We start from the raw sequence: 24,834 nt of genomic DNA on the forward strand, positions 1-24,834 counted from the left end.
GCCTCCACTGGCAGATGGTGGGCAAGAGTTCCTGCACTAATAAGAATTTCTTGCTGGATCATCAAAATGCATTATCTTTTTGGGGTTTGGACCTTGTAGAACCTTATTCCTATGTTTGAGGCTTCAGCATCTGTGTCTCATGGTCAGTCTGACCTCTCTCTAAACAAGAGATCTGGAAAGAAACACTTTTCCAGGAAATCATCCACAGGCAGTTGACTGACCTTCTGCCATACCCCTTTCATTCCACCCCCAGCAGTTTCTCATGGATACTAAATATGTGCCTTGGGATAATTGGACTAAACAGGTTTGTCCGATTATTTACAAGCTCCTTTCAGTTTACCTGTTTACTTGTTTCAATTTTGCATGGGCCATTTTAATATTTTTTTGTGGTTCAGACAAAAACCACATATATCACAGTGTTTTAGATTAGTTAGGATTCTCTATGATGTGATTAATATAATAATCCATTTTCGGCCTCTGTTGTGAATCAGATGCTTTATATACACGATCTGATTTCATCTTCATAATGCTCCAGAGTAGGCATTATTATCCCCCTTTTAAAGCTGAGGCTTAGAGGGCTAAACTCATCTGTTTAAAGCTATGTAGTTGATCATTATCAGAGCTGGAACTGGAGCCTACCTGGATTTCAGTCCAAGTCTATGCTGTTTCCACTATACCATACTGGCTCTTAACTCTTTACTTGCTCTTTGGCATGGCAGTGGAAATCAGTACTATTAATATATGAGTTTCAGGTTAAGTTCCCTTCAACTTTTCTGTGCAGGGATAGAGGATAGGGTACAAATAGTTCCCGTTTTTTTTTTGTTGTTGTTGTTTTAGACGAAGTTTCGCTCTTGTTGCCCAGGCTGGAGTGCAATGGAGCCATCTCGGCTCACTGCAACCTCTGCCCCTTGGGTTCAAACAATTCTCCTGCCTCAGCCTCCCAAGTAGCTGGGATTACAGGCATGTGCAACCACGCTCAGTTAATTTTGTATTTTTAGTAGAGACGGGGTTTCTCCATGTTGGTGAGGCTGGTCTCGAACTCCCAACCTCAGGTGATTCACCTGCCTTGGCCTCCCAAAGTGCTGGGATTACAGGTGTGAGCTACCGTGCTCAGCATTTTTTTTTTTTTATCATGCCACATTATTTTTAATTACGTACAAAGATCTAACATGTCACCCAGGGACCATTTCACCCACTGCACTGTTTGGCCTCCGGTCTTTGTCTCTTTCTTCAGCAATGGTGAGGAGGGTACCCTTTCCTCAGGGAAGAGAAATCCATGGTTTGTTGCTCTTGTCAATAACAAAAATGTTGGAAAGTCAAGTGGCAAAGCTGTTGCCATTGGCATCTTTCACATGAACCACGTCAAAAGATCCAGGGTGCTTCTCTCTGTTGATGATCACACCAATTCTTCCCAGGTTAGCACCTCCAGTCACCATACACAGGTTACCAGTGTCGAACTTGATGAAATCAATACTCTTGCCAGTCTCCAAATCAATCTGAATGGTATCATTCACCTCGATGGGGGGTCAGGGTAGTGGATGGTGTGAGCCTCATGAGTCACAAGATGAGGGATTCCTTTTGTGCCCACAAAGATCATTCTCACTTTGCACAACTTGTACTTGGCCTCCTCAGGTGTAATACGATGTACAGCAAAGCAACCCTTGGTATCATAGATCAGACGGAAATTCTCTCTTGTCTTGTCAATGCTGATGACGTCCACGAATCCAGCAGGGTAGGTTGCATCAGTTCAGACCTTGCCATCGATCTTAATGAACCGCTGCATGCAAATCTTCTTTACTCCATCTCCTGTCAGGGCATACTTAAGTCTGTTCCTTAGGAAAATGATGACGGGGAGACACTCTCTCAACTTGTGGGGACTCGTGAATGGACGAGGAGCAAACACACCAGTCAATTTATCCAGCATCCAATGCTTTGAAGCTGCTACCAGCTTCAGATGCTTCTTGGGACCATGAGCCATGGCTACGTTAGGCAAGGAAAGAGGACCTCTGTCTTCTGGTGCGCATAGAAATTTCGTAGTTACAGTTTTTACAAATCAATATGCTTCTTGAAAACATGCCAGGAAGCAGATTGTCATGAAGCAGGCTGAGCATCCAGGCCTATGTCCAGTTATTGGTAGTGAGAAGTAAAGGAGAAAGCAATGAACAGTGTTGAATGGTAGACAGACACCAAGCATCGACCCTCTTCAGTCCCTCTCCTCATAGTAGACGTGGAATCATTAAGAAACACAAATTCAATTATGCCTTTACCACACTGTATACATTTGCTTTGATCTGTGTGATTGTTTATGAAGTTAATGACATTTGCCCCAGTAGACTACGCTCTACAGGGCAGGGAGCATGTCTCTTTCACTTGCCACTGGATCTCTGTGCTTGACTGTGTCTGGCCCTGATCCTTTAACACAGCAGGGTTGTTCCTGACTTCAGATCTTTGTACAGAATTTTCCCTGGGTCTGGAAAGCAGTACTGCTGACCCCGCCACCGTCTGCCTACATGCCCCTCTCACTCACTTCATGCAAGATTGTGCTCAAATGGCCCCTCATCCAAGCAGCCCTCACTGACTACTCTTTCTAAAATAAGATTCTTTCTCTGTCCCTACCCCACATTCATCACCTCCTAATCCTTTGCCTTTCTTATTTAAATATTTTTTCCTACCACAAATCACCTACCCACATTATATTATTATTAATTTTTAAGAATCTGTCTTCTACTAGAATATGAGTTCATTGAAGGCAGAGACTTTACTGCTGTGTCCTTAGTACCTACAATAGCGTCTGGATATAACACGTTTAGTAAATGTTTCATCTAATTGGTTAATACATAAATCCTTATTGAGTTAATGAACATCTCCTAAAATTCATCCCTCAGTTCTGTCCATAGCAGATGTTACGATGCCCTGAGCCACCCCCTCTCAGCCCGCCTCTGCTTCAGCTGTGGCTGTGGTGGACAATTTCAGTGCATGTCAATGTTGGCTCACCTCAAGTGCAGGCAGAGTCCCTGGCTTTTCTCCACCAGCTTTCTCAGATGATGCCCGGGAAGTTGCCTCGCCGCCTAGAAATGCAAGGAGTTACTGTCCTCAGGGGCAACACTCACCAGGAGGGACGGTGCAGGATCTCCACTTCAGAGGGGCAGGTGTGCACCATCTACAGAGGGGCTCAGAGTCCCCATCAGCATTGACCCGCAGGGATGAGGACAATAAGCTCTACCGGGTACCCTTTCTGACCTTTCCCTTCTTCCCCCACCACTCCACCTGCGCCGTTGCTCTGGCTTCCTTGGATCATCTTTTAAATTAACCGTCTACCTCCAAGTCTGCATGGAAAAAATCCAATCCAAGAGACTGTCCTTTCCAACACTATGATCAATAACACAGGTGTGAATAATCATGGCATATTTGTCAAATTTGTTTTAAAATATTAGCAAGAGAGTTTGTTTTTTTTTTCTTTCTTCTTTTTATATTTTCTTTCTTTCTTTCTTTCTTTCTTTCTTTCTTTCTTTTTTTTTTTTTTTTTTTGAGACAGAGTCTCGCTATGTCGCCCAGGCTGGAGTGCAGTGGCACGATCTTGGCTCACTGCAACCTCTGCCTCCAGGGTTCCAGCAATTCTCATGCCTCAGCCTCCTGAGTAGCTGGGATTACAGGCATGTGCCACCTTCCCTAGCTAACTTTTTTTTTTTTTTTTTTTTTGTATTTTTAGTAGAGATGGGGTTTCGCCAGGTTGGCCAGGATAGTCTCAATTTCCCGGCCTCAAGTGATCCACTTACCTTAGCCTCCCAAAGTGCTGGGATTACAGGTGTGAGCCACCATGGTCACCGAGTTTATAGTTTAAAAAAAAATTTTTTTTTTTTACTTTTGTAAAGATGACAAAGTCTCACTATATTGACCAGTCTAGTCTCGAACTCCTGGCCTCAAATAATCCTTCTGCCTTGACTTCCCAAAGTGCTGGGATAGCAGGCATGAGCCGCCCTACCCGGCAATGCGTTTATGTTGCTAATGGGGTTTATGGTTTACCAAGTGCTTTCACTCAGGTTGATTCATAGATTGCCTAACAGAATCACGATTCAAATGAGAATTGAAAATATCTGGAAAATGATTTGAATTCAAGAAATAAAATCTAATAGGAAAAAGTATAAAAGCCAAGCCTTAGGTTAAAAAAAAAACAACCCACATACATAAAGGAAAGAAATAACCCAAACCTCACCCTGGTAGTTTTTCTTCATTAGGCAGCCTTGGCACTTTAACTCTTTTTTTTTTTTTTTTTTTTTGAGACGGAGTCTCGCTCTGTTGCCCGGGCTGGAGTGCAGTGGCCGAATCTCAGCTCACTGCAAGCTCCACCTCCCAGGTTCACGCCATTCTCCTGCCTCAGCCTCCTGAGTGGCTGGGACTACAGGCGCCCGCCACTGCACCCGGCTAATTTTTTTTTTTTTGTATTTTTAAGTAGAGACGGGGTTTCACCGGGTTAGCCAGGATGGTCTCAGTCTCCTGACCTCGTGATCCGCCCGTCTCGGCCTCCCAAAGTGCTGGGATTACAGGCTTGAGCCACCACACCCGGCCACTTTAACTCTTAAGTCTTGGCGGTTTCTACATCCCAAGTAACTCTTGAATCTTTACACAGCACTTGTTGCAGCAGGAAAGTCCAGCGTGGGTCCAGGCTGTCCAGAAAGCCCCACTGTGGCAAACATGCACCAAACGACATCAGTTTTCCGAGGGAGTCCTAGATCAAGGGGGTGCCTGTGAATGCTCCACATGTAGCTGCCTGGGAAAATTAATCCCTGATTTGTAGCAAATGCCTATTCCCATGGTGTAAACTTCTACTGTAGCTGATTTTAAGCTACCAACATGACAACACCAAATGTGGAGTTGGGAAGCAATACATACAATTGGCTCTCATGAACCTGTAAGGGCCAGCTCCAGCATTTTAAAAGTAGAGCACGTCATTTTGCTTCTTTATCAAGTACCACCCCAGTTTATTAGGGAGTAAAGTTTTGATCAACTAATTCAATGAATGACCAACAACATGCATACATGTAGAAATAGCTAATGAGGCCAGTCACGGTGGCACATGCCTGTAATCCCAGCACGTCAGGAGGCTGAAGCAGGCGGATAACAAGCTCAGGAGTTCAAGACCAGCATGGCCAACATAGCGAAACACCGTCTCTACTAAAAATACAAAAAATTAGTCGGGCGTGGCGGCGCACACCTGTAATCCAGCTACTCGGGAGGCTGAGGCAGGAGAATCACTTGAACCTAGGAGGTGGAGGTTGTAGTGAGCCAAGATTGCGCCACTGCACCCCAGCCTGGGTGATAGAGCAAGACTGTCACCCAGAAAAAGAAAAAAGAAATAGCTAATGAGCATGAGTTTGGGCAAAATTTGGTGAGTGAGCATGAGTTTCCCAAAGTTTGGTGGCAAACCTTCTGAAAGTTTGCCTGGTTTTAGGGACAGCCGTCTTTATAGTTTTTCTTTTGTCTAAAATCCATGGCCTCTGTGCGATACCCTAGATCTTTAAAAGTAGATTTACTAATTCGATATGTGAAGCCTGGGGTTATGCAAACGAAACAGAGAATTCTCACACAGGAATTCCAGGAAAATGAGACATGTTAATGGAAAGTTAATAGTCCAATTCATTGGAACTTTCCATAGTACATATTCCTCAAAGGACCTGAGCTCACTTTTCGTAAGAGCACACAGCACTACAATGTCATTTAAGTATTGAAGGCTCTGTCCTAGCAACGACTGTGCCTCTTGTCACTAATAGACACATTCTTTGGAACCTCTGGACACATTTTCACATGGACCACACCTCTGTGTGTTTTCTGCAAATGAGCACATGAGCATGTACCCGGGGATATGGCTGTGGCTGTCACTGTGAACTCGTGTTCCTGGGCCTGCCCATGTTGGAGAGTTATCTCTGAGCACCCAGACATGCCATGCCCTGTAGTTAACTGCCTCACGGTGATGAAAACCCCAAAGACAGATGTTTCCTCCCGAACAGGGCATATCACAGAAAGTTCCACGAGAAACGTAAATAAGCAGATTTAAAAATAATACTCAGTTTATGAAAGATTTCTCCAGAATATTACTGCCTCATTACTAAAACCAGAACGTGAAAGAAGGAAAACTGTTGGAGCAAATGTTTTAATTTAGAAGTTTTCCTCATTTATCCCAGATTGAGAATGCAAGAGATATGTAAAACAACAAAAGCAGCTCGTTGTAAGACCACCCAGATATGAAATCAATGATTAAAAGGAGCCTTCGGAAGAAGGCTGTGAATATTCTTAATTATTATCAGGTCTCTAGGACTTTGTGCACTTTTTATAGAACTTGATGATGAACAAGAAGCTGATTGTTTAAGATACAGAACTCTCTTGACAAAGGTAACATTGATTTCTTCCCCTCTTTTAATAAAACACTTCTCTGGAAACTCTGAAAACCATGACTCTTTCACAACACCCTATTTAAATTTTTTTTTCCTGAAAAAAAAAAAAAAAAATTCCCCAGTACAAAGCCTGTTAGCAAATGCAAGAGCAATATAATAATAATTCTTGACAGGGTGCAGTGGCTCACACCTGTAATCCCAGCACTTTGGGAGGCCAAGGCGGGTGGATCATTTGAGGTCAGGAGTTCGAGACTAGCCTGGCCAGCATGATGACACACTGTCTCTACTAAAACTACAAAATTGCCCAGGCATGGTGGCACACGCCTGTAAGCCCAGCTACTCAGGATGCTGAGGCAGGAGAATTGCTTGAACCCGGGAGGTGGATGTTGCAGTGAGCTGAGATTGTGCCACTGCACTCCAGCCTGGGCAACAGAGTGAAACTCCATCTCAAAAGAAAAGAAAAGAAAATAATCCTTAACATGTTTGAGGTACTTGCCTTATGCATTATTCATTGTTTCATTTAAAGTTCACATACAATTTCTAAGATGAATACTGTTGTTTGTAGACTCCTATTTGTTGCTGACAAAGGTAAAGCTTAGGGAGGTTAAATGACTTGCTCAAAATCAACCAGGTAATAAGTGGAAATGAGGAAGGTCAGATTTGAAAGCATGAAGTTCTTTCTCAGCTACTACGCAAAGTCTCCCTAAGAGGTTTAAGGAGCCCCCCAAAATAACATCATGTGGCAGATCCCTTGTCCCTGTTTGTGACATTTTGTCCTGCTGAAATCTTGTTCAAATCAAAGGTAGCAATAGTGGGGGAAAGTAGCAGGGAGAAAGCAACGGAGTTTGAGTTGTCAGTGAGATTGGAAGAGTCTGAGTTCAGACACCTCTAGTTGCTATTAGTTTGGTGTAAAAGTAATTGCGATTTTTGTCATTAAAAGTAATGACAAAACATCATATTTGAATGAGATATTGAAAATGTCTTAGATATCTTATATTTGAATAAGTATGTTATTGAATTAAGGATATTTTGACACTAAAAGTAATGGCAGAAACTGCAATTACTTTTGCACGTACCTAATATTAATATTTTATTCCATTAATTTTTTCTTTTTTTGAGATGGAATCTCTCTTTCGCCCTGGCTGGCATGCAGTGGCACCATTTCAGCTCACTGCAACCTTGGCCTCCCGGGTTCAAGCGATTCTCCTGCCTCAGCCTCCTGAGTAGCTGCGATTATAGGTGCGCATCACCATACCTGGCTAATTTTTGTATTCTTAATAGAGATGGGGTTTCACCATGTTGGCCAGGCTGGTCTTGAACTCCTGACCTCAAGTGATCTGCCTGGCTCGGCCTCCCAAAGTGCTAGGATTACAGGCGTGAGCCACTGTGCCTGGCCAATTTTGTCATCTTCTGATCTCCTTCTCCCATCCCGTATAGCTGAGTTATATCTTTGGCTACTGGGTTTTCTCAGGAGAGCATGAGTCCTTTGCATCCAAGCGTCACTGGCATTCTCCTTGGCTGGCTGTACCCTGGGGCCAGCCCTCCCATCTGTAGTGTGACTAACTCACCCTTGGCTCCAGCAGCAGACATAGACCTTCACCATGCCATTATTTTCTTCTGTTTCCTGAAGGATATTATCCAGGGGCCAGTTTGGCCAATTAAACAATTCCACCATTGTTGAAGTCATCAAAGTTTCATTACCTAGAGACAGATGAGAATTAAATATAATTCTTGCTTGATAATGATAGTAATTGATAAATCCATTTTTTTTCCTGTGTCTCTGCAAAATTTGAGGTAAGTTCTCTAGCACCTAATTTGAAACGGGGTAGCCATGTCTCCAAGGCCTAGGAAACTCCTCAGTTGATATCCTGTTCCCTGTGCCAATTATTGACCAAAGTAACATTTTCTCACACTTTTGAGATGCCTCAACTCTTGGCAAACAGGAATCACCTCAGTTTTTTAGCAGGTCTTTGGAAAGGTACCACACAGAACAGTGCAAGGCAGTTCAGAACAGGGTAAGTAGAATTATTTTCTACTGTATTTTCTATAAATGGACTTAGTTATTGTGGCTGTGATTGAATTATGTTCACAGAGTAGTATTTGAGGGGAGGATTATGAAGCAACATGGATTGTGGGAACTGTGTGTGTGTGTATGTGTGTGTGTGTGAGAGAGAGAGAGGAACAGGATGGGTGAGGCAATGTCAGCAGATATTTAACACAGAAACCATGCATCAAAAGTTTTCCTAGTATGCACTACTTAAGAATCCCTTTTATCTTGAAATTGTTAGAATTAGAGGTAAGAATTTCTTTCCTTGGGAAGGTCCCACTTATTATTTCTCCTCTTTTTTTTTCCTTTTTCTCCTATGTATCCCTGACACTTGGAATGCTAATTTACACTTCTAATAATTTGTAGTTGATAAATCACATCCACACTCATTATCTTATTGCTCTTTGCCCTGACCCTATGAGTCAGGATAGACTGGCACCCTTGTACCCTCTCAATAAATAAGGAAACTAAAGGTCAGAGCTCTTGTGATGGGATTAAGCTCACATACACAGCAAATATGCCACCCACTGGAAGTCAGGTCATGTGAGTCTATCTCAGTCCGCTTTCTGTTAGACACAGGGCCAGCTGGTCTCTTAATTGCTGGGTTTGGGGGATTTTGTTTTTGTTTCTTGAGGGATGAGGTTTTGGCCTAAAAAGTAAGAGCACAGTATCAGCCAGCCATAGAAACACAATCTGAAAAACAAGTATTACTTTCCAGGATGTTAGGAGAACAAATGTTCCATGCCACACAGAATTATACTGTTTGCAACTCTGTTTGGCACTTAAGCGGAAATGTATTTTAAAATGATGGTGTCATCACTCTCATGACATTAAAACTGACCAGATATGGAGTAATGCATTTGGGTAGCTCCAGATGTTGTTCGTCCAGTGGGTCATTTGCCCTCATTGTATCCACAAAGTGGTTGCTGAACAACACTATCCTTGTGGATTTCTGGTACCTGATTGAAATTTTCCTGGACACTTTTCTACTTCCTGGCTGCAATTTAATTGATGCAGAAATATAAACTGAATGCGGCTTCTGGCTTTGACATGTCCCCAGATTACAAGATGCTTTTCCCCTAAACCTAACAGCTGGCATCCACAGAAATATCTGAAAACATCCTTCAATAAAGTTTACCAAAAAATATCCACCGCAAAATGCTATTTTGACAGCTGTTCAAGTGACAAGCATCTAAAGTGAGCTTACTTAAGCCCTCTAAATTTTATATTTTTAAAAAGATGGATTGCATGAAATTGCCTCACCTGTATTGATTTATCTTTTATGACTTCACACTTTCAAACCTAAATATTTGTCCTGAATTACATCACAAAAACCTATAGAAATGCTTCATTGTTCTTTTCTTGGGAATTATGATGAATTTTAAAACATATATTGAATTTATTTTCTTACAGATTCATTCATCTACCTCCCCATTCATGATCCATATTTGAACTTATATATAGCTTCCATCCTTGGTACTGTCAAAGACTACAGCTCCATGAAGTGTTTTTTAAAAAATAACAGGTTTATAGATATGTAACATATATCATACAATATGTAACTTATATATCATACAATATGTAACTTATATATCATATAATATGTAACATATATATCATACAATATGTAACATATCTCATACAATATGTAACTTATATATCATACAATATGTAACTTATATATCATATAATATGTAACATATATATCATACAATATGTAACATATATCATACAATATGTAACTTATATATCATACAACATGTAACATATATATCATACAATATGTAACTTATATATCATATAATATGTAACATATATCATACAATATGTAACTTATATATCATACAATATGTAACTTATATATCATACAATATGTAACTTATATATCATACAATTCACTTATTTAAAGTGCACAATTCAATGGTTTTCGGTATGCACATCCATAACCACAATTTTAGAATATTTCATCACCCCCAAAAGAGACCTCACACCCATAAGTCGTCCATGAGATAGTCTTTTTTTTTTTTTTTTTGAGATGGAGTCTTGCTCTGGCACCCAGGCTGGAGTGCAGGGGCGTGATTTCCTCTCACTGCAACCTCAGCCTCCTGGGTTCAAGCGATTCTCCTGCCTCAGCCTCCTGAGTAACTGCAATTACAGGTGTGTGCCACCACACCTGGCTAATTTTTATATTTTTGGTAGAGATGAGGTTTTACCAGGTTGGCCAGGCTCCTCTCAAAACCTCAGGTGATCCACCCACCTCAACCTCCCAAAGTGCTGGGTTTATAGGCATGAGCCACTGCGCCTGGCCCCAGCAGATTAATACATGTGTTTATCTTATAGAAATACTCACAATAATGTTTCATCAAATATCTGTGCACCTGTGGCCCAGGCAAGTCAACAAATAAAGTTTGTTGTCCATCAAACTGTTGTCACGAGTCCATCCTTTATTAACGTGATTCCTATGTGCATCTCATTAAGCCATATTTAACCTCCAAACGAAGGCAATAACAAGGTCATAATTCTGTTTAACATAATACAACTATGACGTGTACAACTCAGTATGTACCAATCCCTTCCCAGAGAGGAGGTAAAGTCCTCGAGTGATGTTTACTCTTCTCCTTCATATAACTTAAACACGATGATGTAAAATTAACAATACATAAACACTATGACAGAAAGTCAATATGTCTTATGTTACATGACAAGGAAATAAGAGAGGGAAGAAAACAAAGGTATTTGCTTTATTGTATACATACACATTCATAACAAAATAAGGAGGAAATACTCATGGCAATTATAGTCCTTGTTTATGTAGGTGGTCATGTGATCCTAGCTGGTATTTATAACAACCCTCTTTCAGTACTCACATTTTGTATTTCCTTTTACCTTCAGCAAGCACCTTAGCTGGTCATGGTATGTTACCTGGTGGGTGGCCAGGACCTTTATTCCTGAAGGGTCTGGACCATTAGTAAAACTGCCTGGATTGGGTTGTTATATCTTCCTGTTGACCTTAATCACAGGATATGTGATGAAGAGGCATCACCTTGAACACTAAGAGATGCCCTAAGGAATCCACTATATTCCAGACATACTCTTCCTTACACCCATTGTGGAGTAGCAGTCCAATTTCCTTGTGGTTGTCAGGATTATTCACTGTAATCAAAACAGTAATTCCCTGTTTGCTTGTTGATTCAGAGGCATGAGGAGCCCAAAGTGGCTGGGTGGGCATCTTAACTTCCAGTTCAGTGGAACTGTTGTGTCTTCTGCTGGAAGCATTCCCTCCTTTGGAATCAAGACCTCTAGACCTTTAGATCGTATTGTCTCTGGAATAGGAAACACAAACTTTGCTAGTAGGTTACTAGGGGTAATAGTGAGTGGTGCCACTCCCATCTCTATCCCTTGATTCCTGGTCCCATGAATCCTGGCTATGGAAGAAATAGCAGCGTATATTGGATGCTGATTCAGAACATATATAGCCTTCTGGAGAACCTTGCCCCAGGCCTGCACAGTATTACCACCAACTCGCACAGAAACTCAGTCTTCAAAAGGCCATCCTACTGTTCTGGCAAGGGAGCTGCTTCAGAATGCTGAATTCCATGAGCTTGGGTCCACTGCATACTTCATTTGCTGAGAAGTGAGTTCCTTGATGAGAAGTAATGCTGTGTGGAATACCATGATGGTGGATAAGTCATTCCATAAGTTCATGGAGTGAAGTCGTGGCAGAAGCATTTCCATGCAGGAAGGCAAATCTGTATCCAGAGTAAGCTTCTGTCTAGTAAGAATAAAACCCTCAGCCAGGTAAGGTGGCTCATGCCTGTAATCTCAGCACTTTTGGAGGCTGAGGTGGAAGGATCCCTTGAGTCTAGGAGTTCAAGATCAGCCTGGGCAACAGAGGAAGACCCTATCTCTATTTTTTTAAAAAAGAATAAAACTCTGCCCCTTCCATGATGGAAGGGGTACAATGTAACCAATCTGCCACCAACCTGCTGGCTGATTACCTGGGGACTGGGGTCATATTGGGGGCTCAGTATTAGTCTCTGCTGCTAGAAAATGGAGCACTCAGCAGTCGCCTGCAGCCACGCTGCCCTTGGTAAGTGGAAGTTCATGTTGTGGATCCTATGTGTTACCCCCCATCCTTACCATCATGGACACTTTGTTCAAGAGCCCACGGGGCTAGGGAAAGTGACTAACTGGTATCCACAGAATGGGTCATCCTATCTACCTTATTATTACCCTCTGCTGAGGTCACCTTTTGGTGAACATTCATAGGGGACATAAATATCCTTACATTCTTTGCTTGTTCAGAGAGATCTGTCCACATATCTCTTCCCCAAATTTCCTTGACACAAATTTTCCAATCATATTCCTACCAATTTCCTGGCCATTCAGCCAAACCGTTGGCCACAACCCATGAATAGATATATAATCACAAGTCTGGCTATTTCTCCTTCCAAGCAAAGCGCACAGCCAAGTACACTGCCCAAAGTTATGCTTCCTGGGAGGGCTTTCCTTCACCACTGTCCTTCCAGGGATGTCTCATGGAAGGGCTATAGTGTTGCAGCTATCCATTTTCAGGCAATGCCTGGCTATCAGGAGAACCACTTGTAAACAGTAGGTCAAAGTCTTCTCTTCCTCTGTCAACTAGTCATTGGGTACTCTATGAGGCCATAGGTGCAGACTGAGAGAGAAAGACAGTATCTTATAGTAGGAAGCGGGACCACAGGTATTTGGGCCCCTTTTTCATGTAACTTACTTGTGCCTTCAGGACTTGCATGGACTTAGTTACATATACACCACTCCCATTTGATGGCGGTATATACGTGACTTCAGGTGGTCCTTATTGACAGGTATGGAGAAAAAAGCATTCGTTGGATCGATAGCTGCATAGCAGGTTCCAAGATATGTGTTAATTTATTCAAGCAATGAAACCACATCAGCAGCACACCCAACTTTATGGCCTGATGTATTAGATAACACCCAGTTCATGATGGTAGCTTAGGTCACATGGTAACTTGGTGGCCCATGGTTAATAATTCAGTGTCTACTAGGGCTCATGAGCAGGCTAAGAGCTGTTTTTCAAAAGGAGGGTAATTATCGGCAGAGAATGGCAGGGCATTGCTTCAAATCCCAAGGGCCTGCACTGCGATTCGCTGGCAGAGGCCTGCCAAAGGCTCCAAACAGCACCCATATCTGCTGCAGACACTCCAGGCACCATCACATCTGCTGGGTCACATGGCCTGATCCAGCGGCAGAACAGCTGGTACAGCCGCCTGTTGCAGAACCTCCCCTTGTTCTGGATCCCACTCAAAACCAGCAGCTTTTTGGGTCACTCGGTAAATGGGCTGGAGCAACAAACCAAGTGAGGAATACGTTGCCTTCAAAATGTAAAGAAACCCATTGGGCACTGTGCCTCTTTTTGGGTTGTAGGCTGGGCCTACAACAACTTACCAGGTACGACAAGTTAACCTTCACCTTAGAAAGGATATCTAGACATGCCCCCACGCCTCTGGACCCCTAGAAATTTCACTGACATAGAAGCCTCCCGAATTTTTGTCACATTTATTTCTCAATCTCTGACACACAGCTGTCTTACTAATAAGTCTAGGGTAGTTGCAACTTTTTGGCTGGTAGTCCAATCAGCATAATGTCTTCAACGCCTGAAACAGTGTTGTTGACTGTTTGCGCACCCCACAAATTCACATATTGCACCCTAATCAGCACCCCGATGTGATGATATTTGGAGATGGGGCCTTTGGAAGTTAATTAGGGTTAGGAGAGGTCATGAGGGTTGGGCCCTTATGATGGGATTAACACCCTAATAAGAAGAAGAAGATGAGTTCTCCTCTCTCTGTCTTCATGAATGCACCAAGGAAAGGTGCACCAAGGAAAGGCCATGTGAGGCCATAATGAGACCCTAATGGGAGTCAAATCAGCCAGCATCTTGATCCTGTATTACCCTGACTCCAGAAGAGTGAGAAATAAATTTCCCCTACTTGAGTCACCCAGTCTACGGTATTTTGTTATGGCAGCCTGAGCTGACTAAAGCAAGTATGGTATCTTGCAGAAGGGAAAGAAGATCATGATCCCTGCAGACAAAATTATGACATAGGGGTGGAGAGTCTTGATATACTCCTGAGATAGAACAGTGAAGGTGCGTTTCTGGTCTTGTCAGCAAACTGAAAGCAAACTGCTTCAGGTGGTCCTTATTAACAGGTATGGAGAAAAAAAAGCATTTGTTGGATCAATAGCTCCATACCAGGTTCCAAGATATGTGTTAATTTGTTCAAGCAATGAAACTACATCGGGTAAAGCAGCTGGAATAGGAATCACTGCTTGGTTAAGTATATGATAATTCACTGTCACTCTCTGAGATTCACCTTTCTTTTGCCCAGCCCAAATAGGTGAGTTGAATGGGGATGTAGCGGGAATACCACTTCTGCATCCTTTCAAGTCCTTGATAGTGGTACTAATCTCAGAAATCCCTCCAGGAATGCAGTATTTCTTTTGGTTACTATTTTCCTAGGTAGAGGCAGTTCTAATGACCTCAACTTGGCCTTTCTCACCATCATAGCACTCTTTCCAGAGGTAGATGGAACCAATGTGGGAATTCTGCCAGCTGATGTGTACATCTATTTCAATTATGCATTCTGGAACTGGAGAAATAATTACAGGATAGATTCAGAGACCTAATGGGCTCCCTGTGAAATGGACTTGAGCTAAAACTACATTGATTATCTGACCTTCACCTGATCTATTTTGACTGGTGGGCCACAGTGACATTTTGGGTATTGTGGAATCAGTATTCAGTAGTCCCTAAAATGTTTGATTATTTCCTTCTTCTCAGTGCACAATTGCCCTGGCAAAAAGCTGTATGTCCCTTTGGGTAAGACTGGAAAAAAGATTAATGTTATAATTTTTTGTAGGCCAGGAGCAATGGCCCATGCCTGTAATCCCAGCACTCTGGGAGGCTGAGGCAGGAGCATCACTTGAGTCCAGAATTTCAAGACTAGGACAACATAGGGAGAACTTGTCTCTACGAAAACGGAAATAAAAAAATTAACCAGGTGTGATGACATGTGCCTGTGGTACCAGCTACTCAGTAGGCTGAAGTGGGAGGATCGCTTGAGCCCAGGTAGTCGAGGCTGCAGTGAGCTGTGATCATGTCATTGCACTCCAGCCTGGGTGACAGAGCGAGACCCTGTCTCAAAAACAAACAAAAACTGTTTTGTTTTTGTTTTTTCAGTATACTTGGATTCTTCCTCTAGGGGACCTGGCCTCCCTTTCATTCAAGGATTCTGGGTCTGTAAACTGGCTCAAGACTGTAAATTGTTTGAGGGGCCATGCTCTTGTTATGATTCAGGTTAGGCTTTTGTTCACTTGACTTAGAACTTTTCTGTTTATAAGGTCAAGTAAGAATTTAGTAGGCCTATTATCTACTCAATTCCAGAAGCATCATCTTCATTGAGCCAATGCCTAGGTCTGTGCAAATCAAACCATTCTGATTGCTGCCTGGACCCTGTACGGTAACCATTCCCATCTTGCCTCTGGTGGTTGAGTGCTGCCCCTTGGCTCCTGCCACCCTGGAATCTAACTACTCCCATTCCATTCCATTTAGGTTTTCTAGTTAGTGCTATGGCTCCCACCGTCAGGTCTGGACCACAGAGAAGAGCAATCACAGAGCTCTTCAAGGATGCTGGGCTCCCCTCACAAATTTATTTCTCACAACAGTGGTGAAAGGTATATGTTTTGGTGGGTGAGCAGGTCTTAAATGACAAATCTACTATAACATTCCAATCTCCTTACACCTTTGAATCCCTTCCTCTTCGTAAAACCAAGGCAGATCTGGCATTTCCCACTTGCTCACTACGGGTCACATTCTGGTCCACATTTCAGCCACACAACCAAACGAACTATTAGAGCCCTTTCTAATTTCCCAAGACACAACACTAAATTCAGACTCTCTGCTTTGTGAGTCCGTATCAATAAATTTGATCTGATCCAGCTTCACACTCCTTCCACCATTATCCCACATCCTTAATATCATTCCAACATATGTTCCCAGATTTCTATTTGTATAAATTAGAAAACTAAAGTAGTTCTTTTGCAGTATAGAATACCAACTCTTGGATCACATTTTGTGCGTCATCTGTAGGGGCCTGTTGGCACTTTAGTCTAGTTATAGGTCTAGAAGCAAAGAGGGATGATGGGACGGGTCCTGAAAAGAATCAGCATTGTCTTGCCTGACAACTGCCTCAAGGAGGTCATTAGTTTCCTCAGGCCATGCAGGATTAATTCTCTCAGATGGGGGTATGGAAGCTTCTGCTTCCGCTGGGGGTAGAGAGGCTGTTTCCACTCAAAGAAGACTTCAAAGAAGACTCATCAGAATTTAGGGGCTCAATGTCCCCATTCAGTGTCTTCCCTCATGTACCCATTCCAACTTGTAGGACTCGCGCTTCTCCATCAGTGTCCTCACTTTAACAGTAGACACCTTGTGATGCTGGGAGTTAATTTGTGTCGTAATCCAGTGAGTTGCAGGTTGAGATTCTGGGTTTGAGTTTCAGCAATCTCAGTTCTGCTATAGGAGATAAGGGTCTCTTTCACAGCATACAGAGAAGCTCTTAGGTCATTTATGTGGTGCATGAGCTGCAAATTTGAATCCCTGGACTCATTCTATCCCAACCCCACCAGTTTGTCCAGCCACATTAAGAGCCATCGGCCAATCTCACAATACTCATTATTTTGACAAAAATGTTCTAAAGTATCATATATGCAGTCACATAGGCCTTGCTTCTTTTAAGTGGTTGACTAGAAGTAGCCAATGGTGATAGTTTGCATATCTCTATTGCCAGAGCATGCCATGGACTATCAGTGCACTCTTTACTTCTGGAAATAGAGTCATGAGCATCTTTAAATCTAATTAGAGAAAATTGCAAATATCCCAGAAATCATTTAGAAAACTCCACCTTAAAACATTGTTCCTTTAGAAGCACGCTTGGCACCAAAATCTGTATTAGCCTGTGTTCTCCAGAGAAACAGAACCAAAAAAAAAAAAAAAACAAAAAAACAAAAAACGTATCTATAAAAAGATATTTGCTATAAGGAATTGGATCATGAAGTTATGGAGGCTGACAAGTCCTGAGATCCTCATTTAGCAAGCTGGAGATGCAGCAGAGCCGACAATGTAACTCCAGTCTGAGTCTGAAGGCTTGAGAACCAGGAGAGCCAACGGTGTTGTTCCAGTCCAAAACTGGCAGGGTGGGGACCCAGGAAGAGCCAATATTTCAGTTTGAGTCTCAAGGCAGGAAAAAATTAAAACAACATCCCTGTTCTGAACCCCTTCTCAGGCAGGGGATGTTCTCTCTTACTTGCAGGAGGGTCGGTCTTTTTTTCTATTCAGGCCTGAGATTGGATAAGGCCCATCACATTCCAGAGGGGGCAATTTGCTTTACTCGGTTTATTGATTTAAACGTTAAACTCATCCAAAAACACTAAGAACAATGTTTGATCAAATGTCTGTGTATCCTGTAGTCCAGTCATGTTGACACATAAAATTAACGCTCACGGTGACCCTATTTTGAAGCCCACCGGCACTGAGAACTTACAAGAAACATTTAGTGTTTTATGTCTAAATATGAATAGCCAGGGATCACTAAGCATCAGAGGCCAAGCCTCTAAGATGAAACACAGAGTCCAAACAAGAGTAACTTGAAGGAAACAGAAGAAATTGTCAAAAACAAACTACTTACTATTAGTTAATGTCCTCAGAAAAGGTGAGAGTCAAGATGCATGTAAGAATGAGAGTGATAAAAAAGTTAACATTCAGAGAACAAGAAAGAGCCTCCTGGATGTTAAAACAAAGATGGCACAACCGTAAAACTAAATATGAAGGGTGACATTGAAAAAAATCTTCCTCGAAGCAGCACTGAGACAGGAGTAGCAGCAAGCAGGATAAGCAAATTAGAAGATCCATCAATAATTATATCAGAGTGAGATAACAGAGAAAACAAGAGGAGAGGGAGATTATTTAAAGTTCAAAAAACCAAGACAGGCCAGGTAGGGTGGCTCACACCTGTAATCCTAGCCCTTTGGGAGGCTGAGGTCAGGAGTTTGAGACCAGCCTGGCCAACATGGAGAAACGCAGTCTCTACTAAAAATACAAAAATTAGCCAGGTGCGGTGGCGCATGCCTGTAGTCCCAGCTACTTGGGGGCTGAGGGAGGAGGATGTGTGGAACCCGGCAGGTGGAGGTTGCAGTGAGCCAAGATCATGCCATCGCACTCCAGCATGGGCAACAGAGAGAGACTCCCTCTCAAAAACAAAAACAAAACAAACAAACAAAAAAACCCCCAAATCTCAAGACAAACGATATTACTTTTGCTGAATTAAAGGACATGAATTTTCCTACTGAGCGGCCTACTGAGTGCTCTGCACAAGAAATGCAGTGGGGGGCAGGGGGTGAGGGGGTAAGTGACCCAAGCCAGAAGAGAACCCTTCTAAAGGACAAAATTAGGATCAAGACAAGATGACTTTTGTCTGTGAAGTCAGGAAGACAGGAGCTCAGTGTTTCTGTTGGCTGTTTCTCTCCACATCTGGGGAGAGCCCATCTGTCTCATCCAGAGCAGAAATAAGAGATGGAGAGGGAGAGAGAGAGAGAGAGAGAGAGACAGAGAGAGAGAGAGAGAGAGATACTATGTTGGAATCTCCTTTTCGTCATTTATGCTCACCCTTCAGCACTTTCTTCTCTAGTATGTCTAGTATGATGGGAACTGATACCAATACATGTGTCTTTTGGCCAAAACGTTTTGAGACTGTTTTCAACAGGAGTGAGATGGGTGGTCTGTAATCCACAACCTGCAGGCACTTGTCACTGTTCTAGCCAAACCCAAACCCACACCCACACACGCACACACACGTGCAGGCTCTACTCCTCATCTGCAAATCACTGCTTAGAGGAAAGAAGTTCATTTACTCATTCGTGAAAGCTGATGTTCTTGCCCACTTAGTGCATTGCAGACACTGTGCTGGCGAATGAAGGAGGATCAGTCTCTGCCTTTAAAGGGCTTTTTGTCCAAAAGCATCCTGGTGAAGGCAGAAAAACAGGCAATTTCATGTGGCTGAGATGTTGGGCACAGCGCACAAGAGAGAGAGAAAAACCTGCCTTTCTTTCCTCCCTTTCCTTCCTCCTTCCTTTCTTCCCTCTTCCTTTCTCTCTCTCTCTCTGTTTCTTATGGTAGGAGTACCTAAAATCTATTCTCTTAGCAAGTTTTCGTATATTAGCTACAGTACTCATGTTGTACATTAGCTTTCCAGATTTATTACCTCTTCGTACTCTTGTTTTTTTGAGACAGAGTCTTGCTCTGTCGCCCAGACTGGAGTGCAGTGGGACGATCTTGGCTCACTGCAACCTCCGCCTCCAGGTTCAGGTGATTCTCCTGTCTCAGCCTCCTGAGTAGCTGGGATTATAGGTGTGCACCACCACGCCTGGAAAATGTTTGTATTTTTAGTAGAGATGGAGTTTCACCAAGTTGGCCAGACTGGTCTTGAACTCCTGACCTCAGATCACCTGAGATCCACCAACCTTGGTCTCCCAAAGTGCTGAGATTACAGGCATGAGCCACTGTGCCTGGCCCTTTGACTGCACCCTTTGACCCTTTGACCTACATATCCCCATTTCTCACTCCTCCCTAACACCTGGTAACCACCTTTCTACTCTAGGTTCAACCAGATTATTGCAAATGGCAGATCCTCTTTTCTTTTTTCTTTTCTCTTCTTTTCTTTCTTTCTTTTTCTTTCTCAGAGACAGTCTCACTCTCACCCAGGCTGGAGTGCAGTGGTGCCATCACAGCTTATTGCAGCCTCAAACTCCTGGGCTCAAGGGATCCTCCTGCCTCAGCCTCATGAGTAGCCGGGACTACAGGCACATGCCACCGTGTCTGGCTAATTTTTAAATTTTTTTTGCAGAGATGGGGTTTCACTATGTTGCCCAGGTTGGTCTTGAACTCCTGGCCTCAAGTCATCTTTCTGCCCTGGCTTCCCAGAGTGCTGATATTACATATGTGAACCACTGAGCCTAACTCGCCTGTTAGAAACTCTAACAAAAAAGGTTTCTTATTGTATGAAGACCTCTGCAACTTGCTTTTCTCATTCACCTTTAAACTTCTAAGATGCCTGCTTTCATTAATGATATTTATCATCAAAGAAAACTGCAATGAGTAGAGACATAGTAAACCCATCTCAGCCACAAATCCAGCATGCTGGCCTATGGACATTTTCCTCCGGGGTCCCGAAAGTTCTAATGGGGCATAAAGAAGTAAATTTTCAGGCAGTTATTTTGGACAGCTGATCATTGGTCTTATACATTGATAATTGTTTTTCTCCCTCACATTAAACCCACCTTTATTTTTTAAATTTTTAATTGTATTATTTTAAATTTTATTTTAAGTTTCAGATACATATGCAAAACATGCAGGCTTGTCACATAGGTAAACGTGTGGCATGGTGGTTGCTGCACCTATCAACCCATCACTAGGTGTTAAGCTCCACATGCATTAGCTATTTATTCTGATTCTCTCCCTCCCCCCACTCCCCCACAGACCCGGGTGTGTGTTGTTCATCTATATCCCTGCAAAGTACATGATCTTCCTTCTTATGGCTGCATAGTATTCCATGGTGTATATGGACCACATTTTCTTTTCCAGTCTATCATTGATGGGCATTTGGGTTGATTCCATGTCTTTGCTATTGTGAATAGTGCTGCTATAAACATATGTGTGCATGTATCTTTATAATAGAATCGTTTATATTCCTTTGTAAACCCACCTTTAAACGTGGAGAATGTTTATTTAATGTCCTTCATAGAATCCTTACATAGTAGTAAAAAGTAGAAGACATTTAAATCTGAAGATTAATTATAACTTTTAAAACTCCGATTTGCTAACTACATACGTGGTCAGAATATTTATACAGGCTGGGCACGGTGGTGCACGCCTGTAATCCCAGCACGTTTGGAATAGCAAGGTGGGTAGATGGGTGGATTGCTTGAGGTCAGGAGTTTGAGGCCAGCTTGGGCAACATGGTGAAACGCCGTCGCTCAATAAAAACAAAACAAAACAAAACAAATAAAAAAACTACTTATGGAGCAGTGTCTGCTTGTATGAAAGAAAGACAAGTAATAAAATCTTGTCTCTTTCCCAGAAAATAATGATAATCATAGGAACTGCCAGTTTAAACCCTACAAGAAATTTTATAAGGACACCCATCTCCCCTCTCAGGTTCTAGGAGAACACTTTTTGAGTACTGCCAGGCCTAGGGGTGGAATGGGGTTCCCAGGGTGCCCCAGCTGTGCCTGAAGAATTCAGGAATGTTAGATTACCCTCAGTTACCAAAACAGTCCTGTGTCAGCTAGGCCTGTGCAGAAAGGTGAATGAATGCCTGTGCTTTGGAATTCCACCCCCCCACCCCACCCACCAGCCTTCTCTCTCTCTCAGTAATAAAGCAGAGCTCATGCTCGCTCTGGGTGTTATTGCTCTTCAGGATTACACATTAATCCATACTGTGTAATTACTTTACAGCAACTTTGTTTTCTTAATTGTGCTGAGGCATCTGAGGAATTTGACACTGCTGTGGTGAGGTTGGCATTTGTTTATACCAACAACACACACCAGTAAGAAGCTTAAGCTCGCAAAAGCCTAATGCATTAGAGATGCCATGGCTCAAATATGAAATCATATCACGTAGCATATCTTAACCCGGGCACCAAGCTGTGATGTTTTATAATGAGTAAAAGGAGTCACTCCCCTTAGGCTAGGGCATGGTTAAGTTGAACACAGAAATGACATCATCTTGACTTTGCCTGGGCATTTGGCCACGTACCTCATATATGTTGCATCTTTAATAATGGGAAAAGTTATCCTGTGTCTTTCACCATGAGAAGGACAAGAAGTCAGGGCTAAATTGAATTAAATGCAAATCATCTTGAAAATCTGAAAACTGTGTCTCATAGAATTGGACTATAAAAACAGTCTTTATCTGAACCAGTGCAGAGAAGATTGAGATTGTCCACATTTTTCCCATTCTCTATCTCCGGATGACACTGTAGAGACCACTGAATGTGGGGCTTGTGGGAGAAAGGGAAGCCTAGCTCCCCAAAGCCTCTGCAGAGATAACAGGGGAGTGAGGAGGGCTCTGCAGGTGGACCTGTGGCTGTGAAGTTAAAACATTAGCCTCCATGGGACCCAAAAAATGCGGTACTGCTGTTTCCCATATACACTTTGCTCAGTAAAGTAAGGTCAAAGGTGCATGGAAGAAACTCAAAGGGGAGGCAGAACCCCAGGGCTAATCCTGACTCACTATTAACTAGGCTCTGTGGCATTGGGCATGAAGTAGAACCATTCGGGAAGTTTCAAAACATACGGATTTGCACCTTTAAAGAATACATTGTATAGTACTCTCTTTCCAGAGGCATTAAGATAATGGGAAAACAACTGCTTCTGGGAATGGAGAGATGAGGATCTGAATCTTGGCTCTGTGATGGAATTTCTGAATTGCCCAGGCAAGTTACTTACCTCTTAGGGCTTCCATTTCCTCACTCTGAAATAATGCCAGCCACGTCACAGAGTTAGCTCTGAATTAATGAGATGATATTTGTAGTGCAACTGGATCATTGCCTAACGTTGTAGTCCACTTGTGCTGCTATAACAAAATATCGTAGACTGGGCGGCTTGAATAACAAACATTTATTTCTCACAATTCTGGGGGCTCAAAAGTCTAAGATCAAGCTGCTAGCAAATTCGGTTTCTAGTGAGGGCTGGCTTCCTGGCTGGTGGACAGCCACCCTCCTTGCAGTGTCCTTATACAGACTCTTCTCTGTGTGTGCTCATGGAAAGGTGATCTCTGTTTTCCTCTTCTTAGAAGGGCACTAATCCCATCAAGGAGTTCCACTTTGATAACGAAATCTAAACTTAATTACCTCCCGAAGGCACCACCTCCAAATACCATCACACGGCGGGTAAGGGGTTCAATACACCGATTTTATTTATTTATTTATTTTGAGACAGAGTCTCGCTCTGTTGCCTAGGCTGGAGTGCAGTGGTGCAATCTCAGCTCACTGTAGCCTCCACCTCCCGGGTTCAAGCGATTCTCCTGCCTCAGCCTCGAGAGTAGCTGGGATTATAGGCACCTGCCACTATGCCTGGCTAATTATTGTATTTTTAGTAGAGACAGGGTTTCACCATGTCGGCCAGGATGGTCTCGAACTCCTGACCTCAGATCCACCTGCCTTGGCCTCCCAAGTGCTGGGATTACAGGTGTGAGCCGCTGCGCCCATGGGGCCCAATAGACCAATTTTGAAGGGGCATATTTAGTCCATAACACTTCACAAACAGGAAGTACTCAGTAAACAGTAAGAATTATTACTGTCTGTAAAATGGGTAGGTTGGCTAACATGCTCTCTAGGGTATTTTCTAACTTAGAAAAAAATTCCAGATAATGTTATTAGCAACTCCTTTGCCCCTGCGTAATATCTTCCTTACTTCAGACTTCGCAAGAACGGCACTCCCTTCCTTTCTGTCTTGGAAATTCCTTCTATGTCTGTAAATTAGTGCCACCTTTTATCCAGCCATTGAATCAAACACAACGTGCTTGTTCTATCTAACTGGTATCCTTCAAATCCATTCATTTCTCCCCATATCTACTGCTATGAAGAACTAATGTTTAGACAATTATTATCCCTTGCATGAATTACTAAAATTGCCTTTTAACTAGCTTTCTGCCTTCCAGACTTGTACTTCCTGCTTTATCCATGGGTAACCATGAATGGATTCAAGGTGTGTTCATTCCTTCAACCCTCATGGTGGCTGGGCGGGGTCTGGGGCCACCTCTTCCTATTCCCCCATTGTACCATATAATATGACCATTTTCCATGCATGTTGTGGGTGCAAAATCTGGGAGGCACTAGTGTCTAATCCACTCTGTATACTGCAGCCAAAATGATCTTTGAAAGGAAAAGTCAGTGGCTCTTCGTGTTGCCTTTAAGATCAATTAAAATTTCTTAGACTGATAGATTCAGTTCACTTCATCAGCTTTAATTTATGTCAGGCTCAACAGGCTATCTTGAGAAAATGTTTTCCGAATTCCTTTAATTCCTTTTTTTTTTTTTTTAGCCTGCCAATAACTTAGCTTGGAGTAGTGAGCTTCTAGAATTTTCCCACAGTGTAGAGGAGACACTCCTGCCCCCAGTTATAAATGGAGTCAGAAAAGGGAACAGGATGTGGGGAAAGTAAAAGAAGAGCCCACTGGGCTGGGCGCGGTGCCTCACACCTGTAATCCCAGCACTTTGGGAGGCTGAGGAAGGCCGTTCACGAGGTCAGGAGTTCGAGACCAGCCTGGCCAATATGGTGAA

At 42.7% G+C, this 24,834-nt stretch overlaps 1 pseudogene; it reads right to left on the reverse strand.

The window, feature by feature from the left end:
* Positions 1 to 1,172: 1,172 nt before the first annotated feature.
* LOC112622636 lies at positions 1,173 to 1,978 on the reverse strand (annotated as a pseudogene).
* Between the last annotated feature and the right edge of the window lie 22,856 nt (positions 1,979 to 24,834).

The sequence above is a fragment of the Theropithecus gelada genome, chromosome 4, assembly GCF_003255815.1.
Source record: "Theropithecus gelada isolate Dixy chromosome 4, Tgel_1.0, whole genome shotgun sequence".
Classification (NCBI taxonomy): domain Eukaryota; kingdom Metazoa; phylum Chordata; class Mammalia; order Primates; family Cercopithecidae; genus Theropithecus; species Theropithecus gelada.